The sequence below is a fragment of the Pithys albifrons genome, chromosome 5 (assembly GCF_047495875.1).
Source record: "Pithys albifrons albifrons isolate INPA30051 chromosome 5, PitAlb_v1, whole genome shotgun sequence".
Lineage (NCBI taxonomy): Eukaryota > Metazoa > Chordata > Aves > Passeriformes > Thamnophilidae > Pithys > Pithys albifrons.
The window spans coordinates 22,077,364-22,096,991 of record NC_092462.1 but is presented as its reverse complement, the minus strand read 5'-3'; the positions used below and the strand labels follow the sequence as shown (position 1 = coordinate 22,096,991).

General features: G+C 37.8%; 1 protein-coding gene across 2 annotated transcripts in view; it reads right to left on the bottom strand.

Annotated features, from left to right (window-relative positions):
- The window catches only part of BMPR1B (bone morphogenetic protein receptor type 1B), a 243,653-nt gene that overhangs the window by 138,300 nt on the left and 85,725 nt on the right, over positions 1-19,628 (bottom strand). Inside the window, exons 1-2 of one of the 2 annotated variants that reach the window (XM_071555883.1) lie at positions 18,582-18,671; positions 12,131-12,188 (exon numbers count right to left, since the gene is read on the bottom strand). The gene's annotated coding sequence lies outside the window, so the exon portion shown is untranslated. Of the gene's footprint in view, positions 1-12,130; positions 12,189-18,581; positions 18,672-19,628 lie in introns of those variants that run through there. The other variant, XM_071555880.1, reaches the window with a different exon arrangement.

Here is a 19,628-nt window from a genome sequence, read left to right as displayed (position 1 = left end):
GCTATAGATGCCATTCATTTTCTTATACCAGACTTACACCTTATATTTTGTCATGTGACCATATATATCTGTATTTCAGCTTCTAAACATTATATCACACTGCATTTGCATTGTTTTGTTTCTGTATCCTTGTGCACCAACACATGTGCCTTAAATCATGACTCAAGAACCACCTATCTACCTACTTAACTAGCCAAGTGCCAAAATGTCTCCAGATTTTAAGCTTTCTTTTGACTCCAAAATGATCTTCCAAATGTGAATGGGCAGTAAACATGATAGCTGGCTTCTGGTTTGCAAGCAAGTAAACAATTTTTTTTCAGCTGCAGAGATGAGTGCCAAGATGCAGCAGATCATGGCTGTTCATAAGAACCACACAAGATGCAATGAGAGTATCAAGAAGCAGCTGCTGCAAGGATAGTGCATAGCATGGCAGGTGAGCAGCAATGAAAACACTGCGGAATTCCAAGCAGAAAGGATGTCTTCCACCTCCTTTACTACAGAACACTAGGACTTAGGCTCTTTTCAGGCTAATTTGTCACATCCTAGCTGAATGCTGATATCAAGGATAATCTCACTCTGGCAGTCATCATAGTCCTGTGACAGCACAACCAAAAGAATCCATATTACTTCATGGTGAGGAAGGGAGAAATTCAGCACACGGCACTTATGGAATTAAGAATGACTCAGCAAATCCATCTGTTGGAAAGACAGAGACAAAAGGTGTTGAGGCTAAAGGCTTCGAAGTTGCTTAGTGATCTAGAAGAGGAAGTGGACAATTTCACATCAACCGAGACCAAAGAAGGCATGCGATTTTCTTTTGGAAGTAGAAGAGGAAGGGACAAAATATACTGCGTGAAAGCAGCATCTGGCACACTTCTCTCTGTTCCTCCTTGATACCTTTCTTTCCTTGCTCATTTTTAGTCTACATGTAGATTTAACACAGAGGCATCTCGTTTTTTCATGTTCAAATCCAAGTCCTCCTCAGTCACTGCCTCAGAACACAACAGGAAGAATGCCAGCCCAACTATTTTTCACTCTGGCACTTAGGCAGAGGCTACATTTTTCAGGCCTTGGCTTCAGCCTAGCTCTCTGGTCCAGGTCCTTGAGACGACACAACAGCTCACTCACACCTCATTCTGCAATGTGCAAAGAGAACTATTTGTTCTCTTGCTGCAGTAGAATAAAAGCCAAACCATCTTGGGACTCCATGGCAGCCCTAGGCTCACCCTGCAGCTACAGTCCTCAGTAACAGCTGGCATTAGTATAGTACAGTAAAAGCAGTAAAGACGCCTAAAACAATTAAACAAACTGATGATCTTGCTACTGAACTTTGTTGCTTTAATAATATTTATTGCTTGAGAAGAGAGAAATCCTTCCAATAAGGGTACAGGCACTACAGTTATCACACATGGTCCTGTGGGGAGAGAAAAGACTGCTCTGCATGTGTTAATGTACACCACACCAAGGAAATGCCGAGCAAAACATAGCTAGGAAATTATCGGCTAAAAGCTAGCCCACGCAAACCAGGCTTTATATGAAGTGCCTTGGGAGTGTAGAAGTGGAAAGGCAAAAGCTCAACAGATGCTGTTCTCAGTGTCCCTGTGGAAGGACTCGGACAATTTGCATGCCCAAGGGCATCCAAACAGTCTCCCACACCACAACCCAACTGCCTTCTGAAAATTTAGGACCCTCAATAAGTCTAAAAGCAGCATTAGTCCTTGAATATTGTACAAGAAAGCTGACTACTCTTTACAGATCCACTGCTCCCACCCCATAGTAGAAAGGTGTTTTCTTTGACCACTATTTCATAGTCCGCTGGAACAAAAATCTAGTCTCCAGAAGTCATTCAATAAGCTGTTTCCTTCAATCTGTACTAGTAAAACTATACAACACTATAAACATTTTCCAGAGTGGACTCCAAGATGTTTGGTGCTATAGCTGGAAACACTGCTCCCTTTGTTTTCACATTACAGCAGACCCCTTTTAGACCCACTTCCCATCAAGAATATTTCTGTCTTTTATTTTCTGCAAGGAGAGCCCTTTCAAAATTTAAGCAAGAGACTTATGAGCAACTGTTGGGTGAGTATCATCACTATATCCCTAAGCACATCACAAATCAGAAAAGCAGAGTGATGCCCAGGGAACAATTTTCTCTTCTGTAACCATTCCAACACACACACTGGCCATATTGGGATGATCAGCATGAACCGGAGATATGGACTCATATCTCTCAAGCTGGGAGAAAGAAACAGACTCCACAGAACGCAAAATTTCCTTTCCATCAAAAATTTGAGCTAAGGAAAGCAATAAACAAACTGCTCTGATGAAATATGTCTGAGAAGTCATCTTTTTAATTGCACATATTCGCCCTTTCTGCCCCATGTCTGAGAAGAAATGCAGGGCAGGTAAAGCATAAGCAGAAGTATGGTGTATGAAATTCAGAAAAGTACCATGCCCATGCTGCCGCAGGCTTTTCTATTAAAGCTGCCAACAGGAATACTTATGTTTCAGTTGGGCAAATTTTACAGGGAGACGTAATATCTTTTATTAGACCAACTGATACAGTTGGAAAAAACAGACAAGATTTTGGGCACACAAGGCCTTTCCTGCACAGTTCTGAAGGAGGACTTGTTTGCCTGAGGTATCTGGCTTTTTCCAGCTATATTGGTTCATCTAATAAAAGATATTACCTCTCTGTGCAAACCCTGCCCTCCCCCCCCTTAACAATCTTTGAATATCGTGGCTGTAACCGCAATACTACTGCATTTTAGTTATACTAATGGTTTGCAATATAGACTTCTGCATTTGGTCTAACAGGCATCATCCCATTTCCCAGAGAACAGAGTACTGTTTTTAAAGGCAACAGTTTTATTATAGACTATACCCATTGCCAACATGGGCCAGTGTAAAGCTGATGGGGTGATGAAGGGAAAAATAATTCACACTCCCACCCCAAAAAAATCATCCTAAGTCCTGTCATTACCATTCACAATGGCCATCAGAACAGACGCCAAGTATGACATGTACCACAATATTAGGAAATGGCAGGGGAGCACAAATTCTCAAATATCTATTGAAGGAGTAGCAAACCAATCCCTACAAGGGATTGTTACTTAGGCCTAATGAGATGAAGTTTTCCAGACACATTCACAAACTTTCTCCTTTTTTTGTGGCAACACTGCCACACTTACTAAGACTGGTCTTGGCAAGTGATACCCTAACACATGAACTACACCCTAAAGGGTTTACCATGAGGATACACATTTACATGGCAGAGAAAAAATCCACAGAAATCAGTAAAGCCTTTCATATACTGTGGGCTTCAGGAAGGTCTTTGTCTCTTACTTATTTTGATGTTCTGAGTAGTTCTGGTGGAACACAAAGTAGCTGACTGACCTGCTTCACAGGCAGGCACTGATGCTGGGAGATGCAATGAATACCTGAAACCTCATGTTCAGTTTATTAAGACATACTTTCCTTCCCTTAGCCTGCCATTAAATTTAACACAAATCTAATTGTGATGCATTTGCACTGCAAATTAAAAAAAAACAAAAAACCAAACAGTTTCTTGCCTTCAACTTAAAATATACTGCTACTTATTTATAAAACAGGCCATATTCAAGTCCTTCATTGCCATCTCTGCTCACTCAAAGGTTCATGTTTTCCTTATAATACCAATTCACTGTAAGAAGGGTCTGAATAAGAGAGCCAGAGTTAAGTAATCTTTCAGTGAATTACATTTTTTGGACATATGCTGTTACTAAGACATATTCTGAGTTTCATTTCAGAGGTCTATGAAGCCAAATGCAAAACAATTTTCATTATATGCCTGAAGAAGGGTAGAAAATTATTTCACAGATCTCTCTGTATTCAAATGACAAATACATGATCCAGTGCCATAACCTAGTAAATGGACTGGAGGTGGACCAAGGGTTGGACTTGATGATCTCGGAGGTCTTTTCCAACCCAATCGATTCTATGATTCTATATTACTATTTGACTCAGTGATGCAACTATAGATTAATCACATTAGTTTCAATTGAATTTCTCCACAGTTTTGCTTTGCCATACAAATCAGAATGAATGTGGTAATTATCATTAAATTACTTGATATTTTATATATTGTAGTTAATATGTGTCAATGACTGCGAAATTATTTTTCACCATGAAGTGTTTAATTTCTACAGGGTGGATGATGTTTTGCATTTTTAAAATAAAAGTAAAAGCTACAAAATAGATTTATTTTGTAGGTAGGATTCTTATAAGATGATCTGGCAAATATTTATCTCTGACATCTATTTAAAACCTATTAATATATATTTATGCAAATATCAGTTACTTTCTGGAACCCTCTTTTGGGTGTAGGAAATGGAAAAACTATTTTGTAAAGAAGTTTATTTACTGAAATGAACCAATGAAACAATCCACAGACTCTGCACACCTGAAGTAAGCCAGACTGACCAGAAATGCAGTACAAGAGAATGAAAACTTCAAAAATAATAGGGGGGTTGAGGGAAGAGGAAGGAAGAAATTAATTTCTGCATGCTTTAAAAAAGAAAAACAATAAAGTAAAATCAGTACAAGTAAGTTCCTACAGCTTCCTCCATAGTGGGGAATTTTAAGGTATTGAGAAAGACTTTTTTCTCAGAGCAGAAGTGGTATGATAAAAATTACAGTCTTAAAATGCTTTCTACATAAACCTGCTGTTTCTTCACTTTGCTTAATAATTACCTGCAAAAACTAAGTGGAAATGGGACACGGATTTTGCCCCATTTTTATTGTTTTTTTCAGACTTTTTACACTCATTTCAACGTAAAAGAAAAAAAAACAGAGATGACAAAATCAAAAAAACAAACAAAAACCACAACAACAAGTTTCAGAAACCATCTAACATTGCAATAAGACTGGATTTTTGTTAACCATACTACCCAGGTGCGAGTTGATCTACAAAGGGGGGTGTGTGGGCTGAAGCTGTCTTCCCACCCATGATGTGGTACTGCCCAGAAGCCACGGATATCGACCATTAGTTGCCCAATACCACAATGCATCAAATATTCAAAGGAATTGCCTTAGTTTTTCCTTCTATAAACATCTGTCACATTATATACTCACATGTTGGTTTAGAACTTCCATGGTTATAAAACAGAAGGTGATTTTCATGTATTCTATCACATCAGTGCTAATAATTATTTGCATTAATGTTATTCATGTGTTACATGCTTTCAAGACTACTTTAGGACATGAATGGAGCACAGCTCAAGCAAGCTTGTGTAAAGATCACAGTAGATGAAGGGCTTATAACTGATAATTGCCAAAAGGTATCAGTTATTTTGTTCATGAAATTATTTCTCTACATGGAGCCACAAAGAGGGCACCATTTGATGAATACTACAGACAGGAACAATGTAGTCCAGTACTCATCTACCTTCTCATTGCAAGGTTAGTATTGATTTTCTTTCCACGCTTTTCCATCAGCTCACAGTCACATACCTGGTGCATAAACAATCTCTCTGCTTCATAAAGAAGAAATGTACTTAGTTGCTACTTCTTTTTTCCAGCTCTCAAGAGAAAATACACAGGTGACATTTTCAAGTGAAGAGAGAAAGCACTCCACAAGACACAGGACTGACATAACAGCATTAATGGATGATGAGTTGTCTTACAGCCATATTATATTGTAAGACTTGTCTGTTCTATAAGTCAGCTAGGCTCCAGCATGCCTTCCTCCTCTCAGACTGGACACACATTCTACACAAGGCAGTGAAGGGCTGGAGCCTGCTGGGCACTCCTCTGAGAGCATCAAGTCCAACCTATGACCAAATACCTCCCTATTAACAAGACAATGGCACTAAGTGCCACATCCAATCTTTCCTTAAGCACCTCCAAAAATGATGACTCCATGACCTCTCTAGGCAGTCCATTCCAATGTTTAAGCATGCTTTCCATAAAAGAAATTCCTCCTAATGTCTAATCTGAAATTTCCCTGATGCAGCTTAAGACTATATCCTCTCGTCCTGTTACTAGATGCCTGAGAGAAGAGGCCAAACCCCACTTTGCTACAACCTTCTTTGAGGTATCACAGAATCTTCTGAGTTGGAAGGGACCCACAAGGATCATTGAGTCCAGCTCTCAAGTGAATGACCGATACATAGGATCAAACCTAGGAGCTTGGTGTTCTTAGCATTTAGCCAATTGAGCTAGGTAGCAGAGAGGTAAGGTCACATTTCAGCCACCTCTCCTACAGGCTAAACAAACCCAACGGCCTCAGCTGCTCCTCTTAGGATTTAACCTGTAGACCCTTAACCAGCTTTTTTGCCCTTCTCTGGACTTGCTCCAGCACCTCAATGTCTGTCCTGAATAGAAGGGCCAAGAACTAGACACACTAGTACTCAAAGTACAACCTCACCAGGGTTGAGTACAGAAGAGCAATTATTGACCTAGTCCTGTTTGTCACACTATTTCTGATACTCAAATACATGGGGTAGGGCATACTCCAAATAACTCAGCCTGGTTGTTGGATCCCCTAAGAAAGGTGTCTGAAAAGAATCATAGAGGAACACAACACATTAAAAGTTTGGCTGAAGCCGAGTCCTGATTATGGAGCAATGAAGCAAAATCCAGCCTAGCTAACAAGAAGCTGGATTTTACAGTGGATTTTCCAGATCTCTCTAAGCAGCAGTTGTTCAATCAACAAAATTTTCTTACTCCAGCTGGAGCACCCAGGTGAGACCCAAGTTGGCTTTTAACTCCTGGCTTGTTGGATGACCTTCAAACCCAAGAGGGACCCTATCCTGTACAGTGTCGCGTGTTTCTATTTAGAGCCATGTAAAGGATAGATTTTGTTTATAGCTAATATTTTTACTAAATCAAATGCAGATATTGCAGCATGAAATACATCACACTTTGTTGTTGGTTTGTACAAGTCATCTAAAAATATTAAAACTCCATTTGAGGTATTCCAGACAAAATGCAATATAATGATCTAAAGGCCCACATTGTTCTTTGACACCTTTCACCTATTTACAGAAGAAGCAAAGACAGAAAATTAGGTGTAACGACAAGATTGATGAATTTCTGGTTCTATTTAAAACTCCAAGCTCCATGTTCAGTGGCCTCTAAGCCGTCCCTGAATGCCAGAATGCACAGAGAAACAAGGAAGCAAGTCTGCTTGACCTGAACATAAAAGAACTTTAAAACCTCTAAGCACAGTCTACATAAGAATATTACGAAAAAAATACAATAAAATTCTTCATGCAAATTGCCATCTGGACCAGGAAGCTGAGTACAATACTGTTTTCATCATCTTTAATGATGCACAGTTTAGTTCAGGAGGAGGGGGGAAGGAAATGGGAGGAACCTTTGACCAGTATGACAGCAGCATAAGTAATCCCTTATTGCATTATGAAATGATTCATACATGGGGACCTGTTACATTACTGGCCTGTTAACAGTATCACAGTTCCTTACTTTGACTTTTTTTCATTTTGTTTTACATCAGAAAAGCCTATTGCTGTCATTTGTGGAGAACAGAATAGCTGCTACAGTTTTAATATAAAACACAGGGAAAAAACATACAGCAGCTGTTCATATTTTCTAGGAAGTCTGTTATAATAATGATGTCATGGAAAAAGGCTGGAATCTATTAAAATGGATCAGACAGGCAAGCCATTCAAAGCTTTCTAACAATATGTATATACAAGCTGCACCATGTACCTTACATTGAAATAAGAACAGGCAAATAGTGCAGTTCCTTAAAAATATTATTGAGATCAGGCAATTAAGACAATTTCATAGATTTACTTCAATAAATTCAGTTTACTACTGGAACTACCCAATAAAGCAAAACACAAAAGGTACAATCAACTCACTGTCAATTAGGCTCACTTTCACCTATAAAAGCGTTTAAATCTATTTTTAAATCACTGCCTCAACCTACATAGGAACAAAGACGGTCTCCCACCGAAAGACTCTGCACTAACAAGTCAGATATTTAAACACCAGGTATAAACTCCAGCTCATTAGGAAGAGTATTTTGTGTTGTTGGTCAACAGCAGCAGTGAATAGTTTGGAAAGTATTGATCCCACCTTATCTTGTGTTTTTCCAAACTTCACTAAGTCAATGATACATGACTTCAAATTTCGAATATTCTGGGATACACTGAGTTCACATGTAAAGAGAATATATTATAGAGGAATTATATTGAATTTAAGATCAATTTAAAGTTAATAAGACATTCTTAAATTTCTTCCTTTTCAAACCACCAAATAAATTTTGTACCTGGTAATTAAAAAATATCAGATACAAAAAACCAAAATCAATGAAAATACATTTAGACTCAAAAAATTAATGAAACTACAAACTGGTTTAAAGTGGTAATTCCACCAAGTAATTAAAAAAAGATTTGTTTGACTACAGCCCTTGTCAGTTATGCATAATTAAGCTATATTGCTTTCATTATATTCCATATTCTAGTACATTCAAAAATACCACTACAACTATCTTAAAAAAAACCAAACCAAACAAAAAAAACCAAACAAAAAAAAAAAACCAAAAAAACAACCTATCAGAACTCTTAAGCCAAAATTCAAATTGCCAAGCAAAATTAAAAAAAAAAAAAAACAAACAGAAAATGATGACCCAAACTTCAAAAACACCTCCATGTTGAGCCCATTAAATCCTTCTTCCCACAAATGGGTATGTGTGAACAGATTTGAGTCCACCCAAGTCTTGCTGCCAAATCTGATCCTTACTATCCTACTCACATTTCCAGCCCAGTAAAAGGAGTAGGTTACACATGCACCAAAAGCAATAGGTTAGGCATGCAAGTAGCTCTGTGCACTTCGCTAAAGATTCAAAACATTTGAGCCAGAGTACAATAAAGTGAGTCTGATTGCCTTACCTTAGGCACCCCACAGCAATCATAAATTTTCACTTTAAGTTGTTATTGGATATAATAAAATAGTGTTAACATTTCAGATGAGCATTCAGGGCAAGCTTATAAACTATTCAGTGATTAATGCCCTTGTCTCATGTTTTCACTGTTTTCATTGCTAGTGGAGGTCATATCTTATGATGTCAGCTTGAATCTTGATTTCCACTTTGAGCAAATCTAATTTAAAATTATGATCCTAAGGCATACAGTAAAAACTGCTTAAAAGTTCCCTATTGAGTAAATTTATTCACTTTGTTAACAGGGTAGATTTCACATTCTACTGCCACCTATTCATCAAGCAAACTTTGTTTGGGTGTATCTTCCCAGACAGTAAAGATGCCATCGGTTCTATGTGTAGGAGCAGAATTCATGGATACAGAGATTCAAGAGCCCACTTGCTAAACTTGAGTGCAGGGGTTTCCAAGACTTGGCCAATAATAGGAAATTAATCAAATCCCCAGAGCATGATGTAAATTGAATCTGCCAAAAGGATTCAGAAGGAGGAAGAACAGACATCTTTAAAGTTCCTCTGAGCAGGAAGAAGGCTCAGGGCTTATTTTCCTTAGGAGCTAGTGGAATGGAGATGTTTTATGGGGTCTCTCACTAGTAAGACATATGTCCCTTTATTCTGCCCTACTCATCAGACTGGAGAATTCCTCACCAAGTTGTGAAGAGCAGTTTTATGAGACAGCTGAGAACAGATGACAGCAGATGGCTACTGAAGAGACTAATCCACTTTCCTCTGCCTGTCCCACTCTCAACCTCCTTCTGTTTTCCTTGGACTATCACTGCTTTTCTCATGACCTGTCTGTGACACCAGCGTACAAAGCTAAACCACTTGAGAGACACCTCTGTCTTTTTCCTCTCTGGTCCCTGCTCCCTGCACAAAGAAATAGGTTTCAGGTGGTTGTGCTCCTTAAGACAACTCACTATGGGTCAAAAAAGTCAACTCAATAACTTGAGTGGTTTCAGGCTCAGGGTGCAGAGTAACAGTTTTCTGAATACTGCCATATTCTTTTCTCAGCTGCATTGGTTCCATGTCAATTATTAACAAAAAATTATTTCAGATGAAGTTATTAGCACTGTTATTATTGTTTCTTATAATTATTATTATTTCTTCTTTCCACAGAAGAAATATATGGGGAATAACCACAATGAAGTTAAAGTCCTTCTTAGAGCAAAACCAAGCTGAAATGGGGTTTTCAGGTATTCAATGCATGAAGAACCAGACAACTTATTACATTTTAAGCACAAAGTAATCCAAACACCTTCAAAATGTCTTTGGTCTGAAGTAGTAAAGCCATCTACATCTGTGCAGATGTACAACCAAAAGTAATGTATACATCCATGCAATTACATTGGTACTATTATCATCATTGTACTCATTTCTATTTGGACTCGAGCTGATAAACAATAAATCAGGATACTGGGATACTGTAGAAGGACCAGCATTTGCTATCATTTAGTTACATACAGTAAATAGATTACTAACCTTAGAAAGTTTCAAAATCAACATTAAAAAAGGTTTTTTTCAAAGGAAGTATTTCTATACACATCTTAAAACATGCTTGAGCAGCTAATAAGAAAAAGACTCATTTTCTAAAGGCATGGGAAGACAAAGATTTGGTACAGAACACAGAATATTTATCGCATTTTAACGGTCCTAAAAATTCTTTTATACCATGTCCCCATATAAACAAAGATTAACATAGAAAAGATTATGCTTGCATTATACATATTATACTTACATTATAGATATATTATACTTACATTATATATATATTATATTCATTTGTTTAGGTTATAACATTTGGAAGATAACAGATACCTTTTTTTTTAATACCTCCATGCAACTTACTTGCCTTTCAAAGTTAACATGTCCATTTTTATAAGAAAAGATTACAACTTTATTTTAAACTCAACAGGCATTCATTCTTTTTCCTTTCAAAACCAAGGTATAAGTAACAAAGCACCAGAGTCATAAATTTTCTAACACCAAATGCAAATTAAGTCATGAAATTGCTCTAGGAAAAGTTCCAAGAATGTAAACCCAAAGGAACTTCAACACAATTTCTCCATTTCAGGTTCTTTATAATACTCAGACAAGGTAACAGAATAGGGTCAGGAAGAGCTATCTGTATGGAAAAATGTTTAATTATCCAAATTCAACAACTTCCTGTTTTGTGTTTATAAGCTCTAAGATGAAATAGATGTATATAAAAGGAAGAAACTGAAAGGATGGCAAGGTCTCTGTAGATTAAGCAGCTCACAAAGTTTTCATTAGCTTGGAAAAGTGGACTGACAGTTCAAAACTTGAAGGACATCTTCATGTTTTGTAAGCATCTATCAAATTTCTGTATTTCTCCCTCCTGTACTTAGAGTTGAGTGAACTGCTTACCTGCGTTGTACCAGTCTTCATTAGAAGTAAAAAACACGCAACTCCCAACCCATTATGTGATAAGGTAAAAACTGCTCACATTTTAACTTCATGTCAACTGTGATTATAAAGCTTTACAACATCATCTCCAGCAAAGTGGGAGTTTTCCCATAATGAACAGGGTAATCATTTAATCTTTCAACAATGCTCCTGAAAAGACTCAAATCCTTTTTCCTAAGCACAAGGCAGGAGTTTTAACAGATTGTGTAAACAAAGAGCTGCTGATTTTTTACTCTGCGGAACTACTTCTTGTTTACCCCAGGGGAGACATCAGTCAAAGAATGACAACTTAACCTGCTGGGCATGCTATTATTTAGCAACAACCCCAAGGGGACTAGGGACATTTCCTGAACATTAAGTCTACCAATGCTTATCTGAAAATATGAGGTGGACAAGGACAAGAAGCCTATACCAGAGTCGTGCTGCCAACACCTGGTGTCAGAGTGCTGCCCACTACTTCCAGCAACTTTCTCAACTGGCTCTCCTTTTTCTGTCAGAAGACGATTCTTTACCAATCCCTTCTTGAGAGACATCCTAGGTACTAAGCATGCAATATAGTAAAACCATTCAAACCTGCATATATGGGTCTTTCTCAAGTATTCTGTTTAGTATAGTTTGTATCACCACAAACATCTTGATTGAATTTTCTTCAGCTTTTCACAGCATAGTTCACAAACAGTAACTGCCCCGTGTTTGCATCATGATGGTGCTTATTAACAATGGTCTTTATAGAAAGAAAATTACTTAAATCAGTCCTTACCTGAGGAACTCTTAATTTTCAAGAAATATTCTTGTCTTGCTGTTTAAGGTGGTATAATCTGCAACAGAGAAGGGAAATATTTCACATTTGATATTGTGCATTTTAACGTAAGTATTAAAATTCAGTCACATTTGAGTGAATTGACAGATAAAATTCTATTTTCATGATATGGCAGATAATTTGTGTGGCACATATCAAGCAGTAATTGTACAGTATTGCATATACATACTAATAGAAGGTACCTTTTTCCTTTCCCCATGTTTCTGCTTAGACATGGAGTTGCAAGACTTTTGATCTATTTCTATGTATTACTCGTAACCCTCATGGCATGGTTAGGATAAATAATTAAGGTGCTGCTAACACTGTACTTTATTGTCACTAAACAACCCAATCAATTGAATTAGGTTGCTTTAGGAAGATGTGTGTGCTTGGGTTGAGATGAACTCAACTCCCACTAAGTTCTAAAGAGCTCTTCAGTAAAAACAAGTAAAAAATCCATACTCGCTTGGATCCGATTACATCCCAATGAACACTCAGTGAAGCCTAATTATTAACAACTTGAAATACAGCTAAACTGAACTCTATGAGCCAGAGTTCGTACTGACCAAAAAAAGGCTCCCTGTCCAAAATCAGCAGTCACACTGCAAAATACACTCAAGTCAACACAGCACACAATTGTATGCACCAGCTCCCACTGAGGGCAGAAGCTGAGTTTAACCTTCCACACAACTTACTGAAAATACCATTAGGTATCACAGCTAGCTACATCTACTGTTCTTTAATCTGCATCTAGTGCCAGACTTATGTGAACTTTTTCATTTGTTGTTAACTGAGAACTCTCTGCTGACTTAATTTTACAGAGAAAGAGATTGACTTAGAGTCAGACCTAGAAGCTTTGTTGCAAGAAACAGTCTATGTGAACATCTGCAGAGCTCAAACCATTTTTTCTTTCCTGGTTTGTTTTTGGGGTTTGATGCTGTTGTTTGGTTTGGTTTTTTATTTCAAATTACTCTACATAGGTACAGAATAAACTTCCTCCATTCTAGGAGAATTTGCTGGCATAACTATCACAAAAGATTTATGCCTAGCCTACCTAAACAGGACAGCACTGAGCCAAATGCCAGCAGAAGAGAACAGATATTTGCTGCTCAAATATCTGAAGGGAGCGGTGTTGAGCCTTTGTTCTCAGTGCTGGTTCTCCAAGCTGGACAGGCAACCACAAGGTTCAAATTACACTTCATTGATCCAGGGAAACTGAGGTGGTGTTCAGTTTCAGCTCTGCAACCTGCACATTGACCTGCCTGTTTGTTGGCCTAAACAATGAGATTTCAGGAAATGAAGAGTTTGCACTTTGTCTGAGTCTCATTTTCGGAGAGGGGGATCTCTGTCTCAGAGGTCTGGGCTGGTATGGGATGAAAACATAACACCCAGATTCAGGCTCTTGCACAGCATTCCTTCACTGAGTGAGCTTCTGCTCTAGATCCAATATGACTAAAATCAAACACAAACCTAGAAATCAGGGGTGGTCTCAACAAGCTCAAATTCCTTTAGCATAACCTTTTTGTTACCTCTGGTAAAATTGGAGGATAAATATAGAAGAAGACAGGGAAATTAAAATAGTTTGTTCAGTAATATTATAAAAATATATATTCCTACATTTGTCATATTTTATAGAGTCAGTCAATAGAAAACCAAACGCTAACCATTTGCAATAAAAAATATATAGTTTATGTGGAAATTTCAAAAGTTCACATAGCACAACATCAGTAAGATCCACAGTAATGGAGTGCCAGAAGCTAGATGTAGAAATAACATACAGGAGGAAAAAAAATTCTTCAGTATTCTCTCCATAGCTAAATATTTCTAAATATTCCAAGTATTTTCTAAATAATTAAAATTTTCCATGATAACATGATATATTAAAGCTCAAAATAAAGCTCAAACTTGCAATGCAAGAGTTTTAATTTGGGACTTAAGTGAAGACATTTGTTTCTACAGTGCCATGAAAACAATTCAACAAAGATGCTTATAAAATGACATAGCTTAACCCTCCACCCACTGCCCAAAACCCCACATACAATAGGAAAAATTTACACAGAAGACATTTTTGAGAAACAATGTTCACTTCTCTCCTAAAAGTAAGAAACACTGTCTCATTGTATTCATGATGGGAAATGGAAGCCTAGAGTTTCAGTTATTTGCTTGAAACCATACAAGAAGTATAATCTGGTGCCTAACTCAATTCTAAAATCAGTTACATTACTTTTGTATTACCTTATCTTCCTTTTAAAGCTCGCACAATTTTAAATTTCTGTTGGATTGAAACTTTGCCTTGTGCCTCCAGCAACATTTTATTATTTATTCTGGCTAACTGATTTGCCTATTCCTCATCCATGTTCAGAAGGCATCTTCTGTTTGTTTGGAAAGAAAATCTGGTACTTCTGGACTTTAGGTTGAAGATACTCATCAGGGCTAAGACCCTTGTGTTTTTCTAAAAAGCCTAACACTTTCACAAGACACTTTTTCTTTTTTGTGTGGTTTTGTTTGTTGTTTGCTATTTATAATGAAGACCTTGAAGGTCCTCTTTGTTTTGTTTGAATTTACCCTTAAATAAAAAGACTTATGAAATTCATGTTCATATCCCAAAAGCCACTTCTTGCCAATTTAAAGCTATTTTTCTCCAGCAACATCTGAACAATGCATATGTAGCACATGCTTATGCAAGTCCTCCATTACAACAAACCAGGATCCTTAAAACAACAAAAAGGACAAAATTTCATCAAAGTAGTGTACTTATTGTGTACCCCAAACACGGAGGAGAACTCTCCATTTAAAAAAATGCTGTTGCCAGCTCAGTTTCGAAATCCCTTTTTGCCTGCTCAGAGAGGACCCGAGGCGCCCTGTGGTACACTTATTGCACAGACCCAGTTGTAAGTCTTACTAGTAGTATATGGACTATGCATATTAGGTTCCCTTTCCTTTTCCTAGGTACCAGATAATCTTTTATTTTACACTAATATCTTAGCTTAGTTTGCCCTTGTACTTCATAGCACAAAAAGAAAGAGACAGTAGAAAACAGAACAGAAAGAAACCCAGCTAAGATGCAGTTTCTTTTACAGTTTCTTCAAAACTAGCAACACTAAATATAAAGTTTCACCTTCTTGTCTAGAATATGTAAATGTTTCAGATTCTGATCTCAGACTGACTTCCACTGACAAGAGCACTGTGGCTGCATGGGGAGCTGCCGTTGTCCATCTGCTTTACACTGGTACAAGATTGCAATCAGATCTGGGTCATCTCACCTTTGAATTTGCCACACACATAAATTAAGAGATCACATGCAATAGTGCTTGTGCTAACTGAAATCAAACTTAGGGGCAAAAGAAAATTTTTAGCCTTTTCCCATCCACCACCTAATGTGAAAACACTGATTTACCTACATAAAGAGGAATTTTTTTTATATTTGCTCTTTCCTTTAAGAAACAGAGGAACACCCATGCAGTATGTTTACCCATATGTCTGTGGAAAATAAAACAAATATACTTCTAGTATATAAAATACTAGAGAATTTTAATAGCTAATAAGCTATTAAAATACAGGCTAATAAGCTATTAAAATATTAATAGCTAATAAGCTATTAAAATACAGGCAGTATAATTCCTACTATTCAAATATTACAAATATGTGCACCTAACACTGCAGGATAATAGAATAGTTTGAGTTAGAAGGGACCTTTTAAAGGCCATTTAGTAAAAACCTGCTGCATTAAAAGCTTTGTAGTACTCACATGAATATCTACTGCCTAATAATTACTTGGGTCGGTTACTATTTGTGAGTAGTCTGTGTTCATCCTCCTGGATGGCAGAAAGATTTAAAAAAACTAGAAAATACATGAATAGTGTGACATGCCAAGTCACTGCTTGCTGGTAGCCACTGACTATTGCCTTATGCTTACAACCACAAGTTGCTGGTATGCTGAGTACACTGAGAGGTAGCCATGCTCAGTTCACTTAAATCAAGCAAGTCTCAATGGACTGAAAAATTCAATATTCCAACAACTCAACATGGAGTGCTGACTTTAAATAAAATTTAACAAGGTGTTCATGGCTGACAAATAACAGCAGGGGATCCCTGAGAGTTTCAGACTAATTGATAGATGCCTTTCGATGTCAGAAAAATAAAAAATGCAAACCCTGACCCTTGTTGTTCTGAATACATAACACATCACATTACTGAACTCCAGACCCGCACCGCAACCAAAACATGATACGCTAAACATAGTTGCAATACAAAAAGCATAACAAAAGACAGAACCGCTAGACTCAAGCTTGAGTGGCATATACCAGCCTATGTCCACAACTCCAACTCACTGCAAACATTAGCTCATCTACATGTGCACAACTCAGATACATTGCCTATGTCCCCTACCATTCTTTTCTTAGTCACAAGAAATGCAAAAGAAATAAAGTATTACATGTGAAACCAAACTTTCCATTCAGTTTATAGAATTAGCATTCAATCTCACCTCTCTTTTCATAACTTATTCACATTTTAGATTTACAGTATAGAGTGTATGTGCCAAAATACAACAAATGACCAGTCAGGCAAAGCAAGAGACACTTCCCATGTGGGTCTCTGTTTGAAAGGACATATAACTGAGGGGCTCAGGTATACAGGATTGATTTATTGTATTTGATAACTGCAGGTGTATAGTTCCTAGCTAGACAAGAGTTGACCAGTGGGATGAGCAGCATGCCTTTACTTTTCAGTGTTTCTCAATGTCTTACAGGAGGCTTGACTTTGAGCAAACAGTTTTCATGAAGTTGATGTGTTTATTAGCCACCAAACTAAATAGAGGATGATTAGAATGGTCTTTGTTAAATGTCAGCTGAGACAATGAAAGCCAGCATGCAAAGACCAATGTGAATGGTAACTTCCACTTCTGCTGTCTCTGACAGATGTGTTTGACAAAATTCTGCAGTTCTGGACCACCTGGTGCGACCTGGTTTACATATATAATGGGAACTATCAGGGGTTTGGACCAAATCCCTCATGGGGACAAAAATGCAATAGCCTCCAATCCATAGCCAGAATTCGCTAATTTTGAAGTTACTTTGCTTGCTCTGAGCACAGTCAAGGTGTGAGTTTCCTGGGAGGGGAAGGAGGCATTCAGGCTCTTCCAGCTGTGATAGCAGAGATGAACCGCAAGGGGCAAAGTGCTCACTTGATTCCATGTGTACTTCCAGCATTTAACTTGCACAGAGGATCAAACCCAATAGGAAAATTATGGGCAGCAGGGAAAGCAACAGTTTAGTTCCTCCCTGCAAAAGAGAGGCCGATTTTCAGATAGAGCAATGGCTGCAAAGCCAAGCCTCATATTACAAGCTAGGAAAGTGCTTCCTGTTGTTTGATCTTCCCACTTTAGGAAAAGAGCACTTGCTAAATACGGCATCAAAGGCATTCTAATTTTCATCATTACTTCCACCTGTCCCCTGAAATACAACTCCAAATACCATCTAAAATCTTACCCTCCAAGTGGCAATGGTGTGTGCTTTTGGTCTGATGCTATGACATGAGCAGTCTCGATCACATCTTGAGGACTATTTTGCATAAGATGCTGCTCTGATGTAGATGTAAAAGATTGGCACCCTGTCTCCTAAGTAAACATTTGGTCTCTGCCCTATCAAGATCAACACTGGAGAGTAAGCATGAGCTATGCCTCTGTAGTATAGACAGTTTTAATTATAAAGAAAATCATAAATTTCAAAGTCAAAGTGCCTAAACACATAACTGTTTTAGGATTCCTCTGAAGATATCAGGGATTCTGTCAAATCATCACCTTCTCTGCCTCCCTGGGAAAGCACCCTATTCATATACTCATGTTGCTGTGACATTTTTCAGCTGTTCAAACTTTCTACTGGAATAGGAATTTTTACAAGAGCATTTTTCAGGGGTTTTAACAGAGAAACATGCTGTTTTTAACAAGGGTAACATAAGACCTTCATGGGAAATTAATGTCTATAATCGTTGCTGTTCCTATTGAATAAAACCAGATCAATAACTGAACAACTGAGCAAGCAGAACAGCACAGTAAAAGTGAAACCGACTGTCAAATCATAATACAGCCATGCAATCAGAAAACTTCTACCAACTGTTCAAATAACTTCAAAAGTTAATAACTCTAACAGTTAAACAGAAATACACTAACATATCTAATTGCATACATTGTTGCTTCAATACATCTCCATCTCCAGTGAATCCATACATTACCTGCATCATTAAACCTCAGCAAATCTGGCAGCAAACACAAAACTCGAGTGCTTACACATCAAAAATCATCACAACCCCCCCTCCCACCCAACAATCTGAAGCAACCTGTTTCAAAAGCAAACCTGAAGCAAACTGTTTCAAATAAACTTCTTAACTTGAAAATAGATAGGATCACACTTACTTGAAAAAGTCTGGATCTTTATATTCTGGCTAAATCCAGAAGAACACACTCCTATTTCTCAAGCCTGGCAACCAAGAGACCCAGAGGTCAGCCCAGCGACCATGGGGCAGCCTGGGAAGACTGGTGGAGCTGCTTTGCCTGCAGGGATTTTGCAGCAGGAACAAACTGTGCCTGAACTGCCAGCTAAACTCTGAGTGGGCAGCACATCACGTAGTAAAGGGAAGGTGACTAATTGATAGAGGACATGAAAGCCTTTCAAGAAGAGGGAAAATCCATGGCAGACAGATATCTCTTATTCTTCTGCTCCCTTATTTCACTCTACTCTTTGCTTTTACTTTAATGGAAAACATCAAACTAACAAGGCAATGCAATATAACACCAGGAAGTTGTGGCATAGCCATATTACTACATAGACTTCATGAGAGCCTAGAGCCAACAGTTTTGCAATCAAACCATCCAGCAGCCTTTTACACCCTCCTCTCTGAGCTCTTGTCTGAACATAACACTCTTGAAAAACATGGCTACTGATATCTCGCTTTATGACTCACTGAAGTGTTTTAAGTCTCTGAATCAGCCTGGAAAATCACATCTGGAAGTGCACTATCCCAATCTATAGGAGAAGCAGTAACCAAAACCAGAGATCATCATCAACCAGTTTGTGATGGGCAAACTATTCAAAACACAAAATTGAGTCTAAATCAAACCACCAAGTCCTGCCTGGCTTTTCCTGCATATTGAAATGATCCACACACATTCCAGCTCTATGCTTAAGTTCACCCCTTCCCAATCAATGCTTTTATTTTGTATATTGTTATCCCTTCAAATACTAACCACAACAATGTGAAGGAGAAAATTCTTATAAAATAGAAATATAACACTGGTAGATGGTGAGCATCAAATAACTGAACACTTCCTTCTTTACTAACCACATTGAAAAGAATTTACCTTGGCAGAGTCTTACCAAAACTTTACTATTAGTTCACAAATATTCTTTGGTGACGGCGCCTGTTTAGGTCTAGAATTGCTTCTCCTCCACCTCCTCTGTCT